General features: G+C 39.0%; 1 long non-coding RNA gene across 1 annotated transcript in view; it reads right to left on the minus strand.

The window, feature by feature from the left end:
• Window positions 1-26,374, minus strand: part of LOC121395003 — a 50,577-nt gene that overhangs the window by 23,383 nt on the left and 820 nt on the right. Inside the window, exon 2 of the long non-coding RNA XR_005962169.1 lies at window positions 6,947-7,032. This is a non-coding gene — a long non-coding RNA (uncharacterized LOC121395003). The remainder of the gene's footprint in view (window positions 1-6,946; window positions 7,033-26,374) is intronic.

A 26,374-nucleotide genomic window follows, 5' to 3' on the forward strand; every position in this document is an offset into this window, starting at 1 on the left:
ACGTTTTTTATTTTAAAAAATTAAAAAAATTTTAATTTTCATTCATAACCCCCAAAATGTCTCAAGAACGCAAAGATGTGATCATGGAATTCTAAATTGAGTTCCATTATATGTATATCTTCAAGTTGATGGTATATTACTGCTTATAAAACACATATCTCAATGAGTCTCCAAAAGTGGAATAACACCATATAATGGAAGTGGCCCAGGTGCACCACCCTGAGCCATCAGCAAGGGGAACAGATCAAACCAAACAAGTGTAGAGCAGGCACTCAAATAAGGCAATCTTCCAACCAGGTGAATAAAATAAGGCAGAGACTTTATTTATGTACACATAAGAAGTAGCCTTACGCTTTTTATGTTGCTACTACTTTGCTCGTTATAGGGGCATCAAAGTGGAAGTGACCAAGTAATAGTTCTTCTGCACAATTTATTTGGTGCAACACACAAAGGGAGCCCTAGAATTACCCCTGCTCAAGACAAGTGTAAAGTATAGGCTTGCCTTTCATCTTATTTTGCAAAGTAGTAGTAATCATGATGACACAAGCAGCAAAGTAGTAGCATGTTGCACTGAATGCAATTTTTTTGCACAAACCCAGTTATGGTGGAATTCTGGGTAAAACTTAGATGAATAGTTCTGGATGTTTATGCTTTGCACACATCAATTCTTCATTAAATGAACATATTTATCTGCTCTTAGGATTTCTGCTCTATCACTAGTGAATATCCTTGTTGTAGATGTGCGGTGTGTTCTTTTAACAATCACAGACTGAGCATGACTTGATATACAAAGTGATACTGAATGATCTGCCAGGGAGAGGAAACTGACTCACTGCGGTGACACACACAGGATGCCTGCAGCTCCTTCAGATACAGCAGCCAAGCTAGTGTTACAATAAGATGCCTGGAGAAATATCTGTGAAGCTGGAAATAAATTACTTGCAGGTTTAACCCAAAATTCCATTCCTCCTAAAAAGTTACCATTAATACCAATTCCCCATGAGAAAACCTTTAGGTTTGTTATAATACATTAATGGGTAGGGAGGGAAACCGTTAGACCATAGCATAATAATATTCCATTGCTGATTGTTTGACCATAGATTGCAATGTCTTTAAGCTAGCTACCTATGTTATAGTCACCCTTAAGTGAGTGCAGAGGATCTCTTTACTTTGCATGAATTCTCTTGTTAGACTTTAGACTAAAATTGTTTTTTGCTGTGACACACGGACAGATTCGGTGAGATTTAGTAGCCTGCCGACTAATCGCCTCTTCTTCTGAGCGACAATCTCCCCGAACTGCCTTTGCGTGTCTTCCCGTCCGCTATAATGAAAAGTCGGCCTGCGCTAAAGCACACGCGGCACTTTATTTTCCGAAGTTGCCTAACGAGGAAACTTCGGGCGACTTCGGAAAACGAAGTCCGAAGTCGCCTGAAGCGTGCTTTAGTGCAGGCGACTTTTCAATATAGCAGACGGGAAGACACGCAAAGGCAGTTCGGGGAGATTGTCGCTCAGAAGAAGAGGTGATTAGTCGGCAGGCGACTAAATCTCCCCGGATCTGTCCGTCTGTCACAACCCTAAAACTTAATGTCGCCATAGATGCAAAGATCCGATCGTACGAATCATCGTATGATCGGACTTTCCCATCTCCCGACCCACCACTAACCATTCAGATCAAAGTCTTACCAGTCAGATTAGTAAAAGAACAGATCAGCAATGTTCTGCCCCTGACAGCAATCGTACGATATCTATGTCCAACCAAAGCTGGTGACAGTCTCCCACTGAAAATCGTATGATCGGCAATACACGCAGAGATATTATCGGCAGCCGACAGAAATTTTCTAACCTGTCCGATCAACCAAACGACCGATCTCCGCCGGACAAAAAATGTCGGGACTCTCCACACACGGTTCGAAAATCGTACGAATCCTCGATTCGTACGATCAGATCTTTGCGTCTATGGCCAGCTTTAGTCCCGGTGAATAATGTATAATGAAATAGAACGCTCTTAATTAAAAATAAATAAATGAATCAGATGAAATTGAGTGTTAGAACTGGCCAAACCACCCCAGCAAATTTTATGCATCTAGTTTGGCACTGCACTGGGATCAGGAAGTTCTGGAGAAAAGTGAAAGGAAACCGGCAGTACTTGATCCAAACTAAGATATTATTAATCCTTGTTGGAAGCAAAATCAGTCTATTTGGGTTATTTACTGTTTACATGATTTTCTAGTAGACTTAAGGTATGGAGATCCAAATTATGTAAAGATTCATTATCCGGAAAACCCCACATCCCAAGCATTCTGGATAATAAATCCTATACCTGTACTATATTTGCAAAGAGGATGCCCAAAAAAATTTGAAAATTTGATAAGATATGTAGTGATGAGCAAATTTATTCGCCAGGCACAAATTCACAGCGATTTGCGCGATTCGCCGCCAGCAAATAAATCCACAAAACGCCCTCGAAAATTCGCCGGCGTCATTTCGCGAATTTCGCCCACCACTAAAGATATGGTCACCCTGGATATCGGAGCATTTTCCTCAATAGATCTCAAATGTCCCCACTCCCTAAACCTCCTTCTTCTCCCCAATTAGCCATGGAAAAAATGCAAATAGATGGGTAATAAGATATTTTATTGAAATATTATTATTAAATGTTAGTATGTCAGGTGTCTTAACATCTGTGACTATGTGTAAAGGCATACTGTATAGAATTGAATCCCTACCATATATTATATATCACGTGCCTTGAACTGGATACACCATATCTGTACTGCCAGATTGATAACTGAATTGACGGAATTGAACTGAACTGGTTGTTTGTTATTTAAGTTGGTACTATGTAAAAAACAAAATACAATAAAAATAAATTAGGAAAAAAAGAACTGGCCAAATCAGGGATGATGTTTGACATAGAACTGTTCTGTTTTAAAAGGGAGGGTATTTTTATTAGCTTAGTGCACAAAATGTCTTAAAATTTATGATAATGGGTGAGTGCAGAGGGCCTCTTTTCTTTATATGAATTTTGTGGTGACAACTTCATCAAACCCCAACTAATGGGTTAAAATTTTGTGAGAGTATTTAAAGGGGTGGCTCACCTTTAAGTTAACGTTTAGTATTTATAGAATGGTCAATTCTAAAAACCTTTCCAATTGGTCTTCATTAAATTTTTTATAATTTTCGAACTATTTGAATATTTCTTCTAACTCATTTAAGCTTTCGAATGGGGGTCACTGACCTCCATCTAAAAAAACAAATCTCTGTAAAGCTCCAAATTTATTGTTATTGAAACTTTTTACTTTTTATTCTATTCAGGTCCTCTCCTATTCATATTCCAGTCTCTTATTCAAGCAATACATTGTTGCTTGGCTAATTTGACCCTAGCAACCAGATTTCTGAAATTGCAAACCGGAGAGCTGCTGAATAAAAAGCTAAATAACTAAAAAAAAAAAAAAAAATCATTTGCAAATTGTCTCAGAATATCACTCTCTACATCATACTAAAAGGTCAACAACCCCTTTAAGGCCATATTTTCCTTATAGCATACATCTAGTTGTGACCAATTTACTGACCCCTTAAAGGAGAACTAAAGAAGAAGGTAGAAATGTTGTACATTATGTTTTGTGCTTCTGTACCAGCCCAAGGCAACCACAGCCCTTTAGCAGCAAAGATCAGTGTCTCCAAAGATGCCCCAGTAGCTCCCCATCTTCTTTTCTGCTGATTCACTGCACATGATCTGTGCTGCTGTCACTTACTGAGCTTAGGGACCCACTCACAATATACAGTACACATAGAATAGAAATGTCACAATATAAGGCTGATTAGTAATTAATACAGTTAATTACTACATGGCAGCACAGAAACCAGTGCAATTATCATCAGAATTTAATAATCAGCCCTGTAGCATCAGCTTATATTACAGACCAACCTCATTTTCTGCTGGATAATTAGTGACGAGCCCTAAGCTTTGCTTCTCAACAGCTGCTCAGAGCCCACTGAGCATGTGAGTGTCACAGACACTTTCCAAGATGGTGACCCCCTGTGACAAGTTTGAAGTCCTGGATCATTGCTGCTATTGACAAGCTGAAACTTTAGACTCGTGCAATAAGTTCAGTATATAAAATATGTAATTTTTAACCACATTCATTTTTAGGAGTTAGTTCTATTTTAATAGAATATCTCTAAAATTGTCACAATAGTATTACAATTTTGGCTAAAAGTCCTATTTATAGATATACTGCACTGGTTACATACACCCTAACACAGAATTTATTCAATGCTACCCTACTTTGATATATAGAAATCACAATAAGGTGAGCATTGAGCAAAGCAGTTGAATTGACCACTGGATTTAGTGATTCTGTGTATTCAACAAAAAACTTCAAGATATGAGACATTTTACAGTTCTCACGGGTGTCAGAAGTAATGTTGGATGAATAAATTCGTCAGACACAAATTCACATGGAATTTCCACATTTCAGTGCAAGCAAATTCATTTGCGAAACTGCAATGTCAATTCACCGCCAAAAATCAGATGCGTCAAAAAAAAAATTGGCTGATTTGTCACTCGTGTTAAAATTGTGGCGTGTCAAAATTATTCGGATGCCCTTTGACTTTAATACATTTGGACCAAATAGTTGCACGTATAAAATTGTCTATATTATTTTGACACCCTCTTTCAATGCGTTATTGCGAATTTTTCGCTGTTTCCCAAATTTCATAGTAAATTGGCTAGGGTAAATTGACTAGGGATGCACCAAATCCAGGATTCGGTTCGGGATTCGGCTAAGCTTCAGCCTTTTTCAGCAGGATTCCTTCTGCCGGCCGAATCCTAATTTGCATATGCAAATTAGGGGTGGGAGGGAAATTGCTTGACTTTTTGTTTTCCCCTTCACACCCCTATATTTCATATGCAAATTAGGGTTCGGATTCGGTTCGGTATTCGACCGAATCTTTCACGAAGGATACGGAGGTTTGCCTGAATCCAAAAAGGGGATTCGGTGCATCCCTAAAATTGGCAAACTGCACAGATTTGACCATCACTAGTCAGAAGACCTCTTTGCCATTGTCTCCTGCAATAGAGCTGTGACTGTCTTATTAAGGTCCTCTGTCTCTTTCGAGATCAGTCATGGCAACCTATCAGGCAATTAAGGAAAATGTATTTGTAGTTGGTGCAAATATACAGCAGTTAAAAGGAGCCTCTCTCATCTGGTCACATTGTGTTCTTGGCCCGTATCATTGGATCAGATGCTGCCAGGAAGTGTTACTGTAATTAGGGGAAGTTTCAAAAACTCTATTCATAACAGTTGTGCTTACAGCCCTGTGCAATAGGCTCATAAGGCATAAAGACTATGAAAGTTTCGTAAAAACGTGAAAAGACCAATTACAGTAAATCCATGGTTTGTTTTTACTCTCTCTGCAGATTAGACATTAGGCGTAGAGTGAGCTGTATGTAGTTTAACACACTTATGCATTTTTGCTATACAAAATTATTTTCATTTAGTAACCCTTTAGATTTCAACTTTAAAGGGTTTGTTCACCTTTGAGATAACTTTTAGTATGATCTAGAGAGTGATATTATGAGACAATTTGCAGTAGGTTTTTACTTTTTATTAATAGTAATTCACCAATACTGCAATGGTGGTGCTGTTTTTCCGTTTTCAAATTTTTTCATAAATACCCAAACATTCAATATACGAGTTTATCCGAGGTAGAAAAAGGTTAAAAAAACCCTACCCCCCTCAGCCTAAGTGTTACCCCGGGCATATGCCCCTAAAGTTTTACTTACCCCTCGGTGCAGATTCAGGCATCGGCGCATGCTTCTTCTCTTCGGAAATCTTCAGAATGAGACTGGCGTGGCGGCGCATGCGCAGTTGGAGCAATTTTCTGTTTCACAACAACTGCGCATGCGCCGAAACGCCCTATACTTGCCTAAGTGCCAGTCTCATTCCGAAGATTACCGAAGCAGCTGAAGATGGCCTGAATTTGCACTGAGGGGTAAGTAAAACACTAGGGGCATTTGACCGGGGTAAAACTTAGGCTGGGGGGAGGAGGGAGGGTGGTCTATGTAGGGTGGGGGGTAGGGTTTTTTTTAACTTTAGAGTTGAATTCTCTTTTAAAAAGCAAAAGAAAGGACAGAGATACATGCTTCTTTGTTTTAGGAGTGCTGTTGTGGTCTCCATTCGGTGGTTGTCTGAGTCCCTTTGCACAGATAGCTGTCATTTACTACTAAGTAAAGTTGCTCAAGCCCTGTAACACATAGCAACTAAACCCGACCCTTGTATTAGAACCCTAACACTGCGAACCCTTTGATTGTCAGATCTAATTTTCTAAATTTAGACAGGTCTCTCTGGGTCCCTCTCGAAAGAATCTGCCATGTGGGCAGTGCTAGACTTATCTGATACATAAATATATTATTATTGCTCCCTACATATTTATGTTCAGAATATGACACAATCATATGGTTAAACTCTCATTACATCAGAATATCTAAGTAAGTTAACGTGTAGTCCTTCACATTTGTGTTCACATCTGTAATTCAGCAACTGCTAGAGCCCCAAATTAGGCCTCACTTGGCACTTACTTATATACAGCAGAAGGCAGAAGGAATAGCAACAGGGTATGTTTGTATGCATGTATAGATACAAATAACTGTGCTACACAGAGTAATAGTGAAGAGGGTCAGTCACATTTTTTCATGTCTTTTTACCACTATCTGATTTCTGTTATGGGAGTCCTGGTTCCTTAAACTGTTTGGCAAGGAGTCAAGCCCTGATGTAGCTTTAGTATAGTCTGTGGTGTAAAAGAAATGAGATCTGCCTCTGAAAACTCCACAAAACTCCGCTCTGAATAATTTGGGATGCCTCTCCGACATGCACACCACGCATCAGTGAGTCATTTCTCTGATTTTTTTTTCAAAAATATCTGGAAAAAGTCTGTCACTTACCACACCCTGGCAACACCCTGCCAACTCAGAGCAATGTGACTTCTCTGCCGTTAGTCTTTTGAAATAAGAGCTTGTTTTGCAGAACCCTAAAAGAAATAATAGGCAACGGTTAAATCTGCTGAAATAAAATCATATGTAGACTATATTCATTCTGCCCCGTGACTTGCAGTGATCTTCCAAACACAGGACCTGGTTTTTACCACAACATCAGTCACATTGTCTTTAAGTAAAGTTAGAACATTTAACATTCCATTGAGTTCTTGAATAGAACAAGCATAGCAATATCAACATAAAAATGCTTTTTTGCATAATAAAATGAAATGTAATGCAATCAAAGCAAAATTTTAAAATTATAGTGCCTTAAAAGTTATTTGTAAATGTAATTGCTGTTTAACGGTAGGACTACACGGCCGACTTGGATGCGATGGGAGACAAAACACCCTGGTCAAGTCGGGTGCGACAGGGAACAAGGTAATTAATACAAAAGTCGCATGGTATTGCAGCGTTCGTCCGATGCGACACAACTGTCGGCTGCAAAAGCTGCGTCTGCATCTGTCAGTCGTGTCACGTCGGACAAACACTGCTACACCATGTAACTTTTGTATTTATTACCTTGTTCCCTGTCGCTTCCGACTTGACGCGGGCATTTTGTCGAGCATCCAAGTCGGCCATGTAGTCCTACCCTAAAACATCTCATTTTCTGTTTCTATTCTCTGCACTACCTGTTCTCACTTCCAGAAATAGTGTAGTTAGATAATTAAAAAGCCTGACTACTGATACATTGTTTAAGGAGTCAGAACAGACAAGCATTGCTTGATTGCTATGGGTTACTACACTTGGGCAAACGTGGAGCCTTTTTAATATGTGTGGAGTTATAATGCTTTAAGTTTCACTTTAAAAGAAGTATATTTTAAGTTGATTTCACCTAATTTTTAGGTGTAATTTACCTTCACAGAATGATGAGAACTGCGTGGCGACCAGGGTGCTTTACAAGTATAAAGGCACCCCTGAAGATGCCGCCCTAAAAGTGTGCCCTCAGGTGCCTATACTGACAATAAGGCCCTGACAATAAAAATTAGGAATTTATTTGAAAGATAGGTTACAATACCAATTAAACAGTGTTTGAATTAAAATCTTTTTTATATCATAAAAAACAATAAACATTTTGACTCAGCAAATCATCAAATTAGAAAATTTATGAAGAAATGTAATAAAAGGTGCAAAGTTTTATACGGGCATGGGAACTGAAACCCATTATCCAGAAAGCGCCAAATAATAGGAAGGCCATATCCCATAGACTCTACTTCAAATAATAATAATGAAATAATTCATATGTTTTAAAATAAAACAGTAGCTTGTACTTGATCCCAACTAAGATATAATGAATTCATATTGGTTACAAAACATTCCTATTAGGTTTATTTAATATTTACATTCTTTTTTAGCAGACTTAAGATATGGAGACCCCTTATCTGGAAAACCCAAGCATTCTGGATAACAGGTTTCCTACCTGCATAGGTTTTGCAAATCATAGCAACCAAGAGCAGGTAACATTTACTGATTATATATTTTAAAGCTAACAGCAAGTTTGTTGCTGCGGGTTACTAGACTTTTGTAAATTATCTGTCTTTTATAACGTTATGCCAGCAGAGACACGTGCTGTTACTTCCGAGTGATTGGTCGCCCAGCCAGTGTCGGACTGGCCCACCAGGACACCAGCAAAACTCCCGGTGGGCCCAGGTGTCAGTGGGCCTCTTGCTTCTAACCATTTGGCCTATTTCATGGTCATTCCCTATTTCTTTATGCCAACAAAGGGGCTAAATAATGGAAGAATAGAGAATAATATGTAGAGAAATGAGTCTAGGAGAATAAAGAGGTTGAGTGAGGAGAGGAGGTAGGATCGTTCGGAAAGTGGGCCCTCAGTCTAAGATTTATTGGTGGGCCCCTGGCATCCGAGTCCGACACTGCTCCCAGCAACAAATCGCTTCTTCTTCGGGCGACTAATCTCCATGAACTGCCTTCCCTCTGGCTAGAATGTAAATCGCTGGCGGGATGGCACTCGGAACGATTCGTTTTCCGAAGCCGCCTGAAGTTTCCTAACTTCGGGCGACTTCGGAAAGCCAAAGTGATCCGAGTGCCATCTTGCCTGCGATTTACATTCTAGCCGGAGGGAAGGCAGTTCAGGGAGATTAGTCGCCCGAAGAAGAAGCGGTTTGTTGCTAATCTCCTGAAATATCAGCGTGTGTCTCTGATTTAAATGGACATTTCCCACTGTTGTATCAGTGTGCTCCTGGCTAGTTAACATTTTTACAGAAATCCAGAGAAAAGAGGAATCCGATTCCAACTCCCAGGTAGACATAGCAGTGATCAATATGTAAATACAAAATCATTTTACATTTTAGCCAGTATTTACGGTGGGGTTTATACTGTATTTCACAGATATTAAAGACAGACATTTGTTTCTTATTAACAGTATATACAGTACCTGGCATAGGGATTAAATCTCTGGTATTTGTAACTCCAATATTTACTCATTCTGAGTTGGCTAAAAAACTAGAGACCAGTTTGGGCCAGAATAAACTATTTTGCCCAGTTGTACTTCTTCTTGTTTGTTTTCCCTCAGGCCGTAAGTAATTGGCAGCTATGGGAACTGTTTCTATAGAGACTGTGTGTGTGGACATCTGTGGTTTGGGAGGACATGACATACGTATTGTATAGGCAGGAACAGTCTCTTTTTGGTGGTTGCTAGGTGACAGCACTTCTAACTGTGCAACACATAAAGTATAAAAAGAACCCAGTGTGAGGGGAAAGCAGTGAATTTCTGTTTTGCCACAGTAAACTTTCACTTGAAAACATTGCTTTTTTTTGTTAACGAGGCAGAGCAGTGACATGACGTATAGTCTGAGGGGATTTGAGAAGCTGCAGTATCATAGCATGTAATGCTAACAAAATACACTCGATTAGCTTTACCCCTGATAATTTACAGAGGCAACTTTGTATGCCTAACAAGTAAGGAAAATGTCTCTGGGATATCTCTTCTCTGTGGAGAGGGAGCCAAGAAACCAGTGAATAGGTATTCATGTAAAAACGTATAAATATATATATATATATATAAGTCAGTTATTTCCACTAAATCTACCTAAAATGAGTTACGGTTGAGCTCAGATTCCATGGAAAACCCCTTCACACCATTAACAGATTAGCACACAAGTAAATCTGAAGCATTATATCAACCTTTATACGTATATGAATGTAATGTGCCTGGTTAGTTTGTAACAGAAGCTTTGGCAGGAAGTTTAGGCTACCTATAGCAACCAATCAGCAGGAAGCATTTAAAGGAAAACTGTACCCTGAATAGTGATGGGTGAATTAGTTCGGCTGCCATGGATTCGCGCCGAATTTCTGCACTTCGCAAATGTTTGTGCGAAACTGCTGCAAAATGGTGGAAAAATGTGTCGTACGCCAAAATTGTTGTGCCAATAAAAATCGACGCACGTCGAAATTCTTCGGACGCCCCTTGACTTTTTAATGCATTTGGACAAAAGAGTCGCGCGTATAAAAAAGTTGCTCACTTCAAAATGATTCAAAAGCCAGGAATTTAAAGCATTTGCTTTAAGGCCACTGGGAGCAACATTCAAGGGGTTGGAGAGCAACATGTTGCTCACTAGCCACTGGTTGGGGACCACTGGTCTAGATCTACTCATTTATTCTAAGGCACAATCCTACTGAAAATGTGTGCCAATGTAGAGGTTTTTTTATTGATAAATAAGGGCAAATCGTGGATTCTAGTTTGGTTCTAGAAAATCAGAAAAATTCGGATTTTGATAAATAACCCCTCAGTGTGTAGTTTGGGGCAGCTTGGGGAGGCCAAATTGTTCTGTCTCAGTCAGTGGAATAATTTCATCTCTTGGAAATCTATAGCAATCATGTTTTCCAGTAATCTGTAAATTAAATAAATATACATTAATTTATATGTATACATATAAATACATTTATCTGTAACAGTATCTGCCTCTGTGCTAGCTGTGCATAGTGTATTATAGAAAGGATTTTGTGGTTGGAACAAGGGTTTTTTTTTACAGTGAGAGCTGTGGAGATGTGGAATTCTCATAAAAAGGTTGAACTTGATGGACGTGTGTCTTTTTTCAACCAAACTTACTATGTTACAAAGCGAAACGGGAGAAATTCGGCCATCACTAGAAGTCACAGCATAAATCTTGACAAAGGTATGTTCTGTTCATCAGCAGGCAACTCAGTATAAAATTTAATTGGGTTTAAGAATGCTGTGTTAATACAAGCAATGTGTGTATATGTATGTGACATAGCCGTTCGGCCTTTAAGGCAGTTGACAGTTGATAATGGTAACAGGAGTATTATTTAGACTTGCTGTATAAATGGTTAGTATACTATAAAAAAATTACTTAGCTCCTTATTAGATATTTTGGTTATTTTGGTTAACAATCAAAACCTTAATTAACAGCAAGGGGGATATCCAACTCCAGGTGTGGGTTTGGTCAAGGCAACGCACTTTTTGCATGATTCACCTAGTATGTTATAGGATGCCCTATTCTTAGCAACTTTGATCTTCCTGTTAATATATTTTCTGAATTGTCGACTTCTTCTATCTCTTCCTAACTGTCGAATGGGGGGGGGGGGGGGTCACTGACGCCAGCAGCATAAAAACTATTGCTATGTGAGGCTATAACTTAATTGTTATTTTTTTCTGTGTTCAGAGCCTCTCCTTTTCATATTCCAGCCTCTCATTCAAACCACTCCAGATAGCTGCTAAAACTCCACACTGGAAAGCTGCTCAACAAAAAGCTAAATAATTCACAAAAAATTAAAACCAATTGCAAATAATCTTACAGTATGAATGTAAGACGCACTGGGAGATTTCCCCAGTATCCTACCTACCGGCGTCACTCCCCATCTGATGTTGCGCCGGCGCACACCTCCGGTGGCGTCACGCACACTGGTCGGGAGCAAGTCACGCAGCCATTGATTCGTCAGCGATTCATGCTGAGCACCGGGACGCTCGCTCGCTCACGTAATTTTTCCACGCCAGATTTAAATTTTTTCCGCCAATTCCTCTTTAAAAGGGCCTGTCTCCATTTTAACAGTTCATACAAAGTCAATTCAGGGGATACAGGTATATGTGGCACTGGCCAAGCCACTCGCCAGTAGTAAATCCAAGTAAAGAAGAATGCCTGTATTTGCAGCAAACGGGGTCATCCCAAATTTATTCAATGGTGCTACACAACACGTTGCAAACGATCAAACGTTTCGGGACCGCATGGCCCTTCCATCACTGAGGAAGGGCCATGTGGTCCCGAAACGTTTGATCGTTTGCAAAGTGTTGTGTAGCACCATTGAATAAATTTGGGATCACCCCGTTTGCTGCAAGTACAGGTATTGGCATTCTTCTTTACTTCCATTTTAACAGTGCCCAAGCTGCCTTCTGTTTACAAACCCTGCTGAAGCTTTATATTCTATTGGAAATTTCTGCCGCCTGCCTTGACCCTTTTGCCTGTTTGTGATTACGTTTTCAGCCTAATTCTTGCCGGTACCTCATTATGGACTTGTTACTACCAAACGCACCAATTCCTTGTTGGTTCCGCAGCAGAAACTCCGGGGCCCCAAAAGGGGAAATCAAAAACCAAACCGGAATCCACTGGGGTTTCCCTTGTGTGTCTGAGTGTAGCCGCTGCCTTCAAGGTTCCTTTTTGACGAGTATGTTACAATGAATGTCTATGTTATTAAATGTTGAAGCACCTCTTTAATCGATAGTCTTTAGCCAAACCAAATATGAATACTCTGGGAGTCTTGTACCATAAAAACTTGATGACATTTTTTTCAGAAAATGCAGCATTACTGGATTCATTAGTTAGTTATGTGGTTTTGTGAAGGTTTCTGTATTCAGCAGAATTTAAAAATTATGGATTTGGTACATCCCTAACAGTAATCTTGCGGGTGCAAAAAGTTTGGCCTATTCTGCTTATTATGGTACTGTTCAGCCTGTTTTAATCATATCAAGCACCAGCTCCATTCCAAGAGGGTCAGCTCCATTGCCAGCACACTAGGAGGTCTATGCTTGCAGCAAGTTATGTTTTCCAGTGGATTTTTACCACAGCATTATACATGCTGCTTTAAATCTGCTGATATATGTGCGGCGGCAGTAATTTCTCAATTCAGAGGGGAAATATTAATGTACTATACAGACAGAGCTGCACTGTATCCTCTATGGGGGTGGACAGATCAGGTGAGTAGGTGCACTGTGGTTATGTATGGTGCCAATACTTTCAGGCATCTTTGAGAACAACATTTGTAGAGCCCTGCTTTAGTGTATAAGATCTTCTTCTTCTCATATAGATATACATATAGTAAACCTGATTGGATGACTGGTAGGAAACCTCATTGGCCATTTAACATCTTAGCTCTCTCCTCATTGTCAGATTTTTTTATATGTAGGACTAACATATATTATTCTTGGTTTTGTATTTTCAGCACAAATAGGTATACTATTAGACTAACCTATCAGTCACATGCCTCTAATGCATTTATGTACACAGGTTATGGACAATGTGTAATGCAAATACCTCAATTAGCATTTCTTGTAAAGTCTGACAGCGAAACCAATGAAAGTAAGATTTGGTTCACATTCCTAGCTGTGAACTGGCTTGCACAGAATGAATTTGTAGTGAATTCTATGGGGCAGATTCACTAAAGGGTGAAGTGGCTAACGCTAGCGACATTTCACCAGAAATCCTATCTGCAGGGACATCGCCAATTTACTAACAAGCGTATTCGACTATTCGCTAGCGAATGAGACCGTCGCTAGCATTCACACTCTATCACCAGGAAACTTTTCCCTCTAGCGAACGGGTGTAACTCCACAAATTCACTAAGATGCGAATTTTACTGAGCGTTACCGCTTTCATCAGTTTCCTTTGCCACCTCAGACCAGGTGAACTATTAAAGGAAGCTAAATCTTCCTCAATCTTATGTCAGTGACATCATAAACGCTAGCGACTAGTCCTTTTTTTAAGTGGGATTGTCCTAACTATTAAACTTTTTTGTGTTTACATTTTTCCCCAGACATTTGAGGTGCATGGAACATTCATTTTAGGGTGGGCTCATGTGTAGGGCATTAGAGGATCTCTATTGTCTTTATTCAGGTTCTTCGGACATTTGTAATAATAAGTGGCTACTTCAAGCAATTGCACCAACATCTCTAATAACGACGTCTATACGACTTTAATGTACCCACCCTATTCAAATTGACCTAAGTGTAAGAGGACTAATGAAGTTTCGGTAGGCAGAAGCGATCACTTGCGTCATTTCGCTTTGAAATGCTCGCACTGCCGAAGTAATGCTAGCGGAAAGTCGCCAATGTTCAGGCCCAGGGCACAACTTTGGATTTTAGTGAATTAACGTAGTTGTTACTTTTTCGTGTGGCGAAGTGGTGCCAAGTGTGTGAAGTGTGCGAAGTGTGGTGAAGCATTCGCTGCAGACAATTCGCCTTTTAGTGAATTTGCCCCTATGTGTAAAGCAGGATAACATGCAGAAGACTAGCTGGTACAGTGAAGAGAAGGCCAAGTCTTAAATACAGATAAATACAGATATTCATATCCGGATATAGTTACAGAATCTCCTAGCTCGAATTACATTAATGTTATATGTAAATGCACAAGCCGTTTCTATTTATGAACAGAACTTGATTTGAATCAGATGCTGCGCATTTCCTTTATGAAACTTTTGTGGTCTCGAGCTTCTAAATCTTTATCCTTGGTTTTGCAGTGCACCCCCACCATTAGATTCAAAAGAATATAGCACTGCCAATTTCTGTGATTAAGGAAAGTACTTGTTACTGTCAGCAGAAAACTGGCCACTCAGATTGAGCCTCCGACCCACATGAAATGAGAGTACTTTGTGACTCACGGATCTGTACAATCTGCCCTGATTGCTGACATTATTGAGTAAAGCTGTGGAGGTGGTGTTAGGGATTTCTGGAAATGTTATGTTTATTGACTAGTATCCAAGCAACAGCCTGGGCTAGACAGTCTATGTAATTTCCCCTGGGGGTCTCCAAATTCTAAAATATGTTGCATTATGTGGCAGTAGTTTCCAGAAAAATATTTTTCATATAAAGAGTCATTAACACTTTCATAAGGTTTTTTATTCAAAAGAAACACGTATAAATAATTAATGGAGAATGCTACAAATCTGAGCAACAAAGGGTCTTCTTTTCTTTCTTTCTATTAAATGATAAAAAATTACAACATTGGACATTGGAAAGTTAAGTAAATATATGAAGGTACGAAGGTTCATTTATTAGTAGTTCAAGTGCAAAAAAAAAAAATCACAATTTGTTTTACCTATAAAGCAAAATTACTTTCCAGAATAACAGTCTATTAAAGGAAAACTATACCCCCAAATGAATACTTAAGCTACAGATAGTTTATATTATATTAAGTGGCATATTAAAGTATCTTTAATATTTAAGTAAATCTTGCCCTTTTACATCTCTTGTCTTGAGCCAACATTTCATGATGGTCTGTGTGCTGCCTCAGAGATCACCTGACCAGAAATACTGCAGCTCTAACTGTAACAGGAAAAAGTGTTGAAGCAAAAGACACAACTCTGTCTGTTAATTGGCTCATGTGACCTAACATGTATAGTTTGTTTGGTATGTTTGTGTGCACAGTGAATCGTACGATCCCAGGGGCGGCCCTTATTTTTTAAAATGGCAATTTTCTATTTATGATTACCCAATGGCACATATTACTAAAAAAGTATATTATTATGAAAATGGTTTATTTACATGAAGCAGGGTTTTACATATGAGCTGTTTTATACAATATCTTTTTATAGAGACCTACATTGTTTGGGGGGTATTGTTTTCCTTTAATATGCCCATGCAGCAATTTGTTGCAACATTTTGCAGTAGATACAGAAGGAAAAAAGATTTGAACTAGTTAGGTAAATTTATTATAAATGTGTATGGTGGGCTAATAGTCCTAACCAATATCCATGTACTATGGATATTCGTTGGTTTGTGGATTGACCCTGTTGGAAAATTGAATTTGCCCATGCTATGCCGTGTTATTGCCGCAAGTCCTCTTTACTATTTGCTGTTCTAATGATTCAGACTGCCCAAATGATTAAAATCCAGGAAACTGATGCAGAGTGCCTTTTTAGATAGGTGCATTTAGGTGTAACGTGTATGGTACTTACGTAGGTAGATTTCTGCACCCCTTTCTTTTTGAGTGCTGCTGTGCCTACTTGTCCTAAATGAGCTTAGGGGATGTATACATTTTAATTGATTTACCTTTAAGATGCAATATCATTGAACTTTGTAGTTTCACCCCCTTTCAACATAGGTTTAGAGATTTTCAGTTTATGCTCCCTTTGTGGTTAACAGTTGGTTAACGCTTTCTCTGCTACTATAATAACAAATTACAAATACATGAAAAAGTCTTGATAAAACATGATGTCACATAATTGGATATAAAAAATAACTTGTAAATTACAATGCCAGTCATAGCACCCCATGCATTTTTCATATTGTGATACCACCGATCCAAGAAAACTGGTGACTTGCACAAAATTGATTAGTAAACATGTAACAAATCCAGGATTCAGGCTAATCACAGCACTTTTTGTAGGATTCAGATATAGTCTAAGTATTCACACCAATCAAATTTAAATACTTATGGTCATTTGATAAAGCTGTGGATACAGCCGTTTTTTATTCACAAATAATGTCATTGTTAAAAGTAAATGATTTTAGAGTTAGGATTTGTTCATCCTGTTCATTATAAGCTCTTCGTGGGCTTTACAATCCATACATATTGGTCTATAAACGATCCATAATTATGCAACTTGCTCTTTAAAAAATGTATGGACGATAAAGGCTGTTTGATTCCAAGACAACTGAGTCCAGAAACATATTTTCTTTTAAAATATGAATGTAACCGACTTCTTTTATTCTTGGCCACTCTTCAGTGAAGATTTCCAAGCCTTCAGAGATAATACTTGTATGTGATGCTTAAAATGGCAAATCTTCAGAGTGAGAACAAACCTGATACATCCATGAATCATTCACATAGATCAGTCTGTTTCCAGCCAAAATGCTTTCTAATAAAAGCCAGTCCAAGTAGTTTGACTTACTGGAGCATTGTTTTTACTGGAGATTTCCAGTATGCAAGACCATGGTAACTATATCTGGTCACAGACTGGATAGTTCCAAAGTGAACAAGTTAAGGGCTAGTCCACACGGGGAGATAGCCCTGCGTTTGCGGTCGCGGCGACAAAGCGCCGCGCCAGTCGCCGCGACCGGCGCAGGCGACAGTTTTGTATGGGCGCCTATGTAAAAACGCCTGTGCTAACCACACGAGGCGATGCGCTTTTCAACAGTCGCCTGAAAAAGCCTGGCGAGGCATTTTCAGGCGACTGTTGAAAAGCGCATCGCCTCGTGTGGTTAGCACAGGCGTTTTTACATAGGCGCCCATACAAAACTGTCGCCTGCGCCGGTCGCGGCGACTGGCGCGGCGCTTTGTCGCCGCGACCGCAAACGCAAGGCTATCTCCCCGTGTGGAATAGCCCTAATAGAAAAAACACTCAGACAAAAGATTAAAGGGGAGTAAACTTATTATATTATTATATTATATTAAATTATATTTAAGCCGCAGCAGTAGTCACCAGTAGATCTGTATTTTGGGAAGTATAATCTTCCTTGATTGGTTTATTGATGATGTTGTGCATATGAATGTGTGGTGCCCTATCACTACTCTGAAAATTTGTGCAACAGCGAAAAATTCCCCAAACATATAGAAGTCAATGGACAACAGCATTTTTTTTACGTGCGACAAACTGAACGACTCATTTTTGACGTGTAACAATTCTTTTGCACCCATTGGAGTCTATGGGCATTTTTTCAAGGTGAAAAAGTTTCCTCATCGTTAGTTGTTGGGCTTTAGGTGGATTGTGGGCATATGTGTTGGAGTAGGGCATGCCGGAGGTTAATTGGGGCATGGTCAAGCACATTCTATTTGAATATATATGCATCTTTTTAAAATTAGAGATCCATTCTGCTAAGCTTGCAGGGACTTCTGCCTGAATAAGTAATATGAGGATCCATGATTTCTGACTGTAGCCCTGTAAATGATCCTATAGCATAAGAAGCCCTGAAATTGAATTGGCTGATTATATCCCACTTCCACTGCTAAACTTCATCCAAGAGGATTTTTTGTCCATACTACACTCTGAATGTTTCTCTGGCCAGAGTTCAGTTTATGTATTGTAAGTATCTATGTTTTTTGAGCTGTAAAAAAGAGTGTGCTTGTATAGAGATTAATTATAAACTAACAATATGTCAATTTATCACACATTTGCTTGCATAGAATTAGTCCCACAAAAAGGAGCCAGAGAAAGTTTTATTGGGTAGGCATTTTAAGAAAATAGCTGTCTAAGGGGTAAAACTGTCTCGCATTAACTCTTTAGTTGGCTTAGCAATAGCGGAGGCACAGCTTCTTCTCAGCTCCGGCTGCTATCCCAGATCTCACGTGGCTCGGAGTGTTCCAGCGGATGCTTGTCCTTTATATAGAAATGTGAGTAGAATTGTTGGCTGTAAAGGAAATATCAGCAAGTAGGATGACTGGTCAGTTTTCCACAAGGCTTGAGAGAGGCTTAGTCATAATAGCAGCTCTGATCTGTGTTCTCCTTCCGGAAGGCAGATCTGGCTTTGCAAGAATGTAAAATGAATAAGGGACAAAGGGCGGTTGTTCCACATTTGGCTTTATTTAATACTGACAATTAACAACAGGGGATCCTCCATTGAATTAAAGGGGGAGTTAGAGCAATGCAATCGTATAATGTACTGTAGCTTAGATAATAACCTTGCACATTGTATATCAGTAAGGCCACTGGTCACTACTCACTGTATGAAAAGTGCCCTCTGGTTCCTTTACCAGTCCTGGTTATCCAATGAGGTACCCTGACAATAAAGAATGTATCTGGCACATACAAACCTCCCCAGGGAGTAGCATCCAGATCATCATTTGGAAGTATTGAATACCCTGCAGTTATGATGTGCCAGAGGTAAGGCCTGGAACTGGTATTGTCTATCTAGTTTATATCTAGGCTATCAATAATTTAGTGTATACTAGTACCTGTATACTTTTAAAAAGGGGAGGTTCACCTTCACAAAATGTATTGATTTCAAATAATTATCTTATCCAATAGTTTTCTTTTTTTTTTTTATATACTGTTTTTTCTTACATTTAAGTCTTTACAATAAAATAATCTTCATCACTTTTATATTCAAGTAACAGCTCAATAAGTTAGGTTGCCAACCAGCTAAACTGTTAACAGTTACATACATAGTAGATATAGTCCTCTGCAGCTTTGGTAAAAATAGCAGTAAGCTACTTGAAAATATTACATTTTCCGAAGGGTGACTGTGCCTTTAAAGCGCTACTTTGTGGATGCCAGTCCAGAAATTCACATTTTCTGTTAATAACAGGCTACAATATATTATCATAATACACCTAATAAAATAGTTGATTCTGCATTTAAAATATTTTTTATTTCTGTTTAAGGGTATAGGGAATTAACTTGAAAGTGACAATTTTACAGGCTATTTAGTCATATTCTTTTTCCTGTACAATGAAGCATAGTGTTTACTAAGAGTGACTTAGGGGGTTATTTATCAAGGTCCGAATTTATCTCAATATCGGCTGCTACAAACTCCGATTCAAGCCGCTTGGGTTTTTAAAGTTTATTTATTATTAGATTTTCCCGAAAATTTGCTTTGCGGGAAAAACTATTTTTTCCATGAATTTTCCCCGAAAGCTCAGAATTTTTCAGTGTTTTCACCTGAAAGCTCTGAAAACATCGTGAAATTGCCCGAAACCCCCAACACAACCAAAAATCAATGGGACTGTTCCCATTCACTTTTATGCAACCTCAACAGGTTTGAGATGCCGTGTTTTTATATTCAGGCTTTTTAGCCGAAAAATTAGTAATTTTTTTAAAAGCCTATTATAACACAAAACATCATGAATTTTTCGGATTTCAGGGAATTTCGGGTATTCGGAGCTTAGTAAATAACCCCCTACAGGTGGCCATAGACACACAGATCCTATGGTACGAATCAAGGATTCGTACAATTTTCGGATCGTGTGTGGGGTGTGCTGACATCTTTCGTCCGGCAGAGATCGGTCGTTTGGTCGATCCGTCAGGTTTGATTTTAACCCCACCGATCCCGCCGGAGCCCACGGCACATCGTAATCGGATCATTCGGCCATACAGCCGAACAATCAGATTACCCCCGATATAGCCATGTTTGTTAATGGCATATCGGGGAAAGATCCGCTCGTTTGGCAATTTGGCCAAACGAGCGGATATTTGCATCTATGGCCACCTTAAGTCTCTCGCTAAGTGCTTATCTGTTAGACAATCATTTTATAGTTCAAGGCTGCATTTATATAACTACCTCCCCCCCCACACTCAGCTAAAGGAGTGTCTATAACCAAGAGGCTGCTGCGGTCATGGTCATCACTGGGAAATCTACAGGCAGATTTGAAGATACAGAAAGCAGCTATTGAAGTGGGTGCAAGGTTTCTGTATTAAATACCATCGATATAAAAGCACCTACGTGCACTGCATTCCTATTGGCTCTGCAATGAGATATATGTTATTTATATTGAGAGATATGAAAGAACTAGGAGACATGAAGGGACTGCATTTCCTATTTTCATCACCTGACAACCAACAATGTTTCTACAGCAAGTCCAGCAGGAGGGTGTTAGTGCTGAAAAGTTCATACACACTTTTAGTGCTAAAAAAGTTCATACACACTTATTTCATGTTCTTTTTGATAATTTAACAAAAAACTATCGTTTTACACTACACATTGGGTCGAACTTGTTTGTAAAACTAACTTTGTTGGGCTTTCCATTAGGCATCATGGGAATGCACTGCGTGTGTGCATTTTTTCCCCCTTCCAACCATCTCACAAAGCCTCCAGTTTCAGCTCATATGAATCTGCCTGCTGGTCAGCCACGTAAATCTGCTCTTCTATTGCTCAGGACTTTGGAATGCTGAGTTAAACTGAACAATAAATAGAGCTAACAAGGCAGAAGCAAATGTTAAAAGAAGATTAAACCGTCGGCTGGAGTAAGAGTACAGTGCACTCTAGCAGAAAACACAATCGCTGCATTGTAATTCACTTTACTTGGCATTGTATTTCATAGTTAGAATTATGCCCTTTCAGATTTTTTTCTTGGAATGTAAAGATTTTTTGGTATTTGTGTGGCTAAAAAAACGTTAACTTATTTTAGGTTTCAGCATTTGGAAGCAGTATTGTAGCGCTTTGTTATGCGCAGGAGTCTTTCAGTTCAGTTTGCCATTTCAAGGGCAAATCTGCCTGTACCAATGGAGTTAATTAACTTATGCCCTGCAACATCTATATAGCAGCATAGAAGCAGAAAGCTCCTCTTGTTCCTATTGGGGTTGGATAGGCCAGAGAGTTAGCATTCAACTAAGGACTTGGCACCACCTACTGGCCTTTTCTCCCAGTTAAGTATTCTCTATGAGCTGTGTGAGTGATGCAGGGGCCAAATCACCCTGTTACATTGTGTAAACTATGTATCCTGACCGCAATTATATGGCACTTGCTACACTGAGCTCTCTTTATTAACACCAATCCCCCAAATGCCTCTATGGTGTTGACCAATTGGGCTACTGAACATGTTGCGTGACAATATTAAAAAATGCTGTGCAGGGTTCTCGGTTGATAGTGACAGCATGAAGCCAAGTCCCAGAGTTTCAAAAGAGACATTCTGTGGTGAAAACTGCAGGAAATGTTTCAGCAGTGACAGTAATCAGTAGCTGAGAAAACAATGAACCCCCTATATGCATCGCCAGCTTTGACCAAAGCTTTGGGTATGACTACACAGAAAATACTGTATATTTGTCTCTTATATGCTGTGGTCAAGCCTATTTCTTCAGCCTCTCCACAAAATATCAGCTCTGATATTTTTGGGTTCAATTATCAGCGTCTCCCTGACTATTTTGTGCTAGAGCTGCTCATTGGAGCAAGCAATATTGTAATATAAAATGATTTTATAGCTGTGACTAAATTTCTAAAAATATGGCTTAATTTCAGGTATTCAATTCCAAAAATTCCTCTTGTAGTCTAGATGTGCACAATAGAAAAAGGGCATGAACTGATGGACCAGTTAATTTGTTTGGTCATTTGTATAACTTAATTAAGTTAGAATTGGCCAAATAACACTAACATTTTGGGGTTATTTGAAAGCTGATGGTCTTTGCTGGAGACTGGTAGATTCTAAGTTGATCAATTGTGGCATTTATTAAATTCTCTTTAACATAGAAGGGATCCAGTCCTGCGGTGGCTTTGCATTCTTTGCCCACGCGAAAAACGCCAACTCTCATATCCTGCGAAATGTCCTTATTTTTGCCTTTTTTCGCAAATCAAACTTGCAAGAGTGTCTGAGTTTGGTTAAGGCTTGTAGATGTGTTTTAATTATTTTAAGAGTGCCAGAATTGTAACATTTCCAATCCATATAATTTTATTTAGTTAACAATTTACAACCTCAGGGAATCTTGCTTGGGTTCTTCCCAACTGCATATTCTGACTATAGTTATTGTGCCCTAATAGCCAAATCAATACATCTACAGTAACTGGTCTGCCATTCAAACCTTTAACCTTCTCTTGTCAGGGGGGGATTGACTAGAGTCAGGGCCGGCCTTAGGCCTATTGGACCAATTGGGCCCAATATTTCCCTCAGCACATGATGCTGCCTGGCCTGCCCCCAACTTTGAGAGTCCAGCCCATCCCCAAATCCATAGGTCCAGCCCACCCCCAACTCTGATAAGCCAGCCTATCCCCCAACTCCATAGGTCTAGCCTGCCCCCAACTCTCATAGGCCCAGCTTTCCTCCAACCTTGATAGGCCCTGCCTGCCCTCAATCCAACCAAGCCTGCTCCCAAGCTGAATCGGCCCAGCCTGCCCCAAACTAATTGACCCAGTCCACTCTCCTATTTCATCCCTCTCACTCTCTTACCTTGTCTGCCCCTTTCCTTTCTATTTTGTGCCTGTATGCCCTTATTTTCCTAAATACTTGGTGTGTCAGTAGCCAGCAACACTTTGTCTAGGGGCCCTGCCAACATGGTCCCAATTGGGCCCCACATTTGATAGGATCAGCCCTGACTAGAGTAATAGTGAAGGAAATATGGGCACAAAACATAACACAAATCCCTAAAAAAAAGATTTTGCTCACCGCTCATTTTAAAAACATTAAGCAGGGGTGCAACGAGGTTGTGACCTCAAAATTCACATAGACAAATACAAGAGTTCCTCTGCACTCAACCCATTATCAATATATTAAGGACATTGAAACATTTTGTGCCTTAAGCTACTAAAAATGCCTTACCATTTAAACAAAACAGGGATTATTTGTCCATATATTGCAATATATTTAACCTTCAGAGATTTTGATATTGAGCCTCACAGTTCGTGCAATTATGACAGTGTCACTGTAAGTACTTACTATACGCCTCTCTATTTATTGCTGAATAAGCAACAGGGTCTTCATAATTTTGTCCTGCAAATCTAATCTTCAAAATGAGAGTTTCAAAAGAAAATCGGATGAGGAGTGTTGAGAACTGATGCAAGATTCACTTATTCAACTTTGTGGCTCTTTAATAAATTCTTAATGCTAAATTATGATCTTCAATAACTGCAAATGTGTTTGTGCTATATAATTTCATTATAATAATAGATTATGTTCAGTTTCAAATCCCGGCTTCTTCTAGTACACTGGAACACACATGTGGAACACTGAGGAATGCTTGTTATGTGGCTATAGAAACTGTGATGCACGCACAGGGTAATGATGCCAGAAAAGAATAGCAGAACTTCAGTCAGTTGTAGACTTTAAATATCTAGTTTTAGAATGTCTGTCCCACACAAACAATAGGTCTCTTCAGCTATGCACTTATATAGAATCTCTAGTTTGTAGCTAGATTATTGGTAAAGAAACAATAAACTGATTTACTTGTACTATACTTGCCTTAGTGGTTACTAATGCTGCAGTCATCCTTATTTCCCTCCATGAGGGTATATAATGTGTTCCATTGTTTAAGGAGGACACATTTCCAACAGTTTGAAGATACAGCCCAAGGTTTTCCTCTCCATGAACTGCTATAAAGATATTCTCACAGCCATTCAAACATGGAAGCAAGATCTCTGAAAGATTATTTAAAATGTATTGTCCGAGAAGTTGCCATCTTTCTACCCCAAACCTTTGAAACATATGCAGTATATTAAACGTCCAATAACCATACAAAGTGTAAGTTAGAAGGCCTTAGTTTCCTCATTTACCATTGGACCAGACATAAATTCAAGAGCACTTAGCTGTACCGCAAATTACTGCATATGCCCTTAATCTGCACCTTTTTAATCCAGCACAAGATCTAAAGCATCACAGTTGATCACAAGGCAGTCAGTATATCACCAAATGTAGGCAGCCCTGTACTCATTGGAGATGGCCAATCTGGAGTGCAAAGACCTGCTACATGCAGGTCTTTGCACTCCAAAATGGCCATCTTCATTGAGTAAATGGAGTGGGAATGGGACTAAATTTTAAATGCAAAAAAAACATGGTGGTTTGCGCTAATTTTTGAACTTTGCGCCCTGTACCTTCTATGTAAATGAACCCTAGTTTTTGTTTCTGCAGCACCTACAAATAAACTATTGTATATTGTGGAAACTAAAAAATATCCTATTCTATATAGAAAAGGGTTTTATTTTGTAGATCTATGGAAAGCTGTGAAAGACATTTGACCAGTTTATTGCATTCTACACAGTTTGTCTATGCTATTGAGTGCTGTATATCCCAGTAAGTAATGTGAATTTGATTCTAGAAGAGATTGGGAGCCAGTAAAGGGACATGGATATGGGAGCAGCTGATGTTGAGCGGCGAGATAGATGAATCTAGCGGCCGCGTTTAGAACAGATTGGAGTTGTGAAAGGTGACTTGTTGGAATACCTGTGAGGAGTAAGTTGCAGTAATCAAGGTGGGAGATGATGAGAGACTGAATCAGTGTTTCAGTTGATTCTGAACTGTACCAGTGCACTGTTTTTAGATGCATCCAAAACTGTTTACATTATTAGTGTAACTGATCCTTTATTATTTTCTAAACCTTTTTGGAGAGTTCCAGGAGTCACTATATGTCAATCTAAGAAAAATACAAAAACCTTTTCTTCTGCTTTACACAATTAAGAAACCAATTTGTAAAATACATTAGATTTTTTTTGTGCAAATATGTGTGCAATATTACTGCCATGCCATACACATGGAAAATACAAATAGCCAAGGAAACCTGTGTGAGGTTTCACTTCCTCCCTGGTTGGAGAATCCCATCCTTTTGCCAATCTTTGTTGCTTTTACAGGCTTTGGGATTTCCTGCAGGGGCAGCCCCACGTTTCTGCCTTCTCCACATATCCCTTTATGACAAATATTATTAGTATTGATGTGATGACACAGGAAAGTGGGTTTAGGAACTGAAGAATCCTGCAATTTTTTTTAAACCAAATTAAAACATTCCCCTATACAGCACATACATCACACAGTTACAAATGCAAACATTTTTTTTCAAAACTGCTCTGCTCAAATAAGATTACTTTTGTTTACAGTAACAAATAAAAACATTATGTTTTAATGATTGTGTCTCCTAAATCATAATTTCCAATTAAAATAACTAACTAAAGATATGATTATAGCCATGATCTTCATATGTGTGTGCTATATGTATGTGGCAATCCTCTTATTTTATTTAGCATCTGCAACCAATTTCACTTGATGCTGACATAATGTTGTTCTCTTCTCTGGCAGCAGAATATAAAAGAATTTCTTTCATCTCTATAAAACTTGCAATATGTGCTTTATATATAGCTGGCAAGAAAATGACTCCACTTTTTCAGCAAGACTTAAAATGGTGCGCCCATCATCTCCACGTTACTTGAACTACGTATATATGAAACTATTTATGGTTCGTTTATTTTTCCATTTGATCTCATTGATGGCATGCACAAATACATCCTCTGCTTGTTTATAGACATTGTGAAAGAAGGCATTTCATTAAAAAAATTAAGAGTTTAGAGCATTTAAAAAATTGGGGGTTAAAGGGCCATAATACCAATTGGGGGTTATATTGGAGTACATACAAAAACATCTATTCACTGTAGATACTTATAGTTTTGTATTCTCATTCATCAAGAACTTCAGTCACCCAACAATATACAGATACAATTGAATGTATGCTAAAGGTGTTCCTCCCAGATACAGTATTTACCAGGGCCATCCACTAAATGGAAGGCAGTGGTATTCAGACTCAACA

Source organism: Xenopus laevis, chromosome 6S (assembly GCF_017654675.1).
Source record: "Xenopus laevis strain J_2021 chromosome 6S, Xenopus_laevis_v10.1, whole genome shotgun sequence".
Classification (NCBI taxonomy): domain Eukaryota; kingdom Metazoa; phylum Chordata; class Amphibia; order Anura; family Pipidae; genus Xenopus; species Xenopus laevis.